This window comes from Xenia sp. Carnegie-2017, unplaced genomic scaffold (genome assembly GCF_021976095.1).
Source record: "Xenia sp. Carnegie-2017 unplaced genomic scaffold, XeniaSp_v1 HiC_scaffold_42, whole genome shotgun sequence".
NCBI classification, from domain to species: domain Eukaryota; kingdom Metazoa; phylum Cnidaria; class Anthozoa; order Malacalcyonacea; family Xeniidae; genus Xenia; species Xenia sp. Carnegie-2017.
In genome coordinates, this window is record NW_025813507.1 from 779181 (window position 1) to 781680 (window position 2500).

Here is a 2500-nt window from a genome sequence, read left to right on the forward strand (position 1 = left end):
AGAAGCCTCGGGAGGATCCGGTGACAGGAGGCCTCTGGAGGGAGGCAGTGCTGCAGAGGGAAAGGAAGAGTGAGTCACGGTGGTGAAGGCATCACAGGAAGTCAGGAGGCCTCTCAGGAGAGTGAGTCAGGTGACCATCACAAGGCCTCTCTGGGAGAATAAGTCACGGTGAACATCAGAAGGCCTCTGAGAGGAGAAAAGTGAGTCACGGTGACCATCAGAGCCTCTCTGGGGGGAGAATGAGTCACGGAGACCATCAGAAGGCCTCTGTGAGAGGGAAGTGAGTCACGGGACATCAGAGCCTCTGGGGAGACAGGAAAATGAGTCACGGTGACCATCGAGGCTCTGAGGAGGGCAAGTCACGGTGAATCAGAGAGGCCTCTGAGAGGAAAAGTGAGTCACGGTGACCACAGGGGCCTCTGGGAGGAAATAAGTCAGTGAACATCAGAGGCCTCTGAGAGGGAAAAGTGAGTCACGGTGACCATCAGAAGGCCTCTGAGAGGAGAATGAGTCACGGGAGACATCAGAAGGCCTCTGTGAGGGAGGGGAAAGTGAGTCACAGAGACCATCAGAAGGCTCTGGACAGGAAGTGAGTCACGGTGACCATCACAGGGCCTCTGAGGGGAAGAAATAAGTCAGGTGAACATCAGAAGGCCTCTCTGAGGGAGGAATGATCAGAACCTCTCTGAGAGGAGAAATGAGTCACGGAGACCATCAGAAGGCCTCTGTGAGGAGGGGAAAAGTGAGTCACAGAGACCATCAGAGGCCTCTGAGACGGGGAAAATGAGTCACAGTGACCATCACAAGGCCTCTGAGAGGGGAAAACAAGTCACGGTGAACATCAGAGGCCTCTGAGGAGGGAAAAGTGAGTCACGGTGACCATCAGAGGGCTCTGGAGGGAGAAAAGTCACGGTGAACATCAGAGGCCTCTCTGAGGGAGGGAAAGTGAGTCACGGTGACCATCAGAAGAGGAGGAGAATGAGTCACGGAGACCATCAGAAGGCCTCTGTGAGGGGAAAAGTGAGTCTGAGGACCATCAGAAGGCCTCTGGACAGGAAATGAGTCACGGTGACCATCACAAGGCCTCTGGAGGGAGAAATAAGTCACGGTGAACATCAGAGGCCTCTGAGAAGGGAAAAGAGTGAGTCACGGTGACCATCAGAAGCCTCTGAGAGGGAGAAATGAGTCACGGTGAACATCAGAGGGCCTCTCTGAGAAGGGAAAAGTGAGTCACGGTGACCATCAGAGGCCTGAGACAGGAAAATGAGTCACGGTGACCATCACAAGGCCTCTGAGGAGGGGAAAAATAAGTCACGGTGAACATCCAGGCCTCTCTGAGAGGAGGTGAGTCACGGTGACCATCAGAGGCCTCTGAGAGGGAGAAATGAGTCACGGAGACCATCAGAGGCCTCTGTGAGAGGGAAAGTGAGTCACAGAGACCATCAGAGGCTCTCTGAGAGGGGGAAAATGAGTCACGGTGACCATCCAGAGGCCTCTGAGGAGGGAATAACAAGTCACGGTGAACATCAGAGGCCTCTCTGAGAAGAAAAGTGAGTCACGGTGACCATCAGAGGCCTCTGAGAGGGAGAAATGAGTCACGGGGACCATCAGAGGCCTCTGTGAGGAGGGAAAGAAGTGGTCAGGAGACCATCAGAGGCCTGGGACGGGAAAATGAGTCACGGTGATGGGCCTCGGAGGAAACAAGTCACGGTGAACATCAGAAGGCCTCTCTGAGGAGGAAAAGTGAGTCACGGTGACCATCACAAGGCCTCTGAGAGGAGAAATAAGTCACGGTGAACATCAGAGGCCTCTCTGAGAAGGGAAAAGAGTGAGTCACGGTGACCATCAGAGAGCCTCTGAGAGGAGAAATGAGTCACGGAGACCATCAGAAGGCCTCTGTGAGGAGGGAAAAGTGAGTCACAGAGACCATCAGAGGCCTCTGAGACGGAAAATGAGTCACGGTGACCATCACAAGGCCTCTGGGAGGAAAAATAAGTCACGGTGAACATCAGAGGCCTCTGAGGGAGAGTGAGTCACGGTGACCATCAAAGGCCTGAGAGGAGAAATGAGTCACAGGAACCATCAGAGGCCTCTGTGAGAGGGAAAAGTGAGTCACAGAGACCATTAGAGGCCTCTGGGACGGAAAGGAAGTAACGGTGAGCAGGCCTGAGGAGGGGAACAGAGTCACGGTGAGAAGGCCTGGAGAAGAGAGTCACGGTGACCATCAGGCCTCGGAGAGATGAACATCAGAGAACTCTCTGAGGAAAAGTGAGTCAGGTGACCATCAGAGGCCTCTGAGGAAAATAGTCACGGTGAGACCATCAGAAGGCCTCTGGAGAGAGAGTGAAGAGACCATGAAGGCCTACAGGAATGGTGGTGACCATCAGAGGCCTGGAGAATAACAGTCACGGTGAACAGAAGGCCTCTGAGAGGGGAAGAGTGAGTCGGTGACCATCAGGGAGGAGAAATGAGTCACGGTGAACATGAAGGCCTCGAGGAA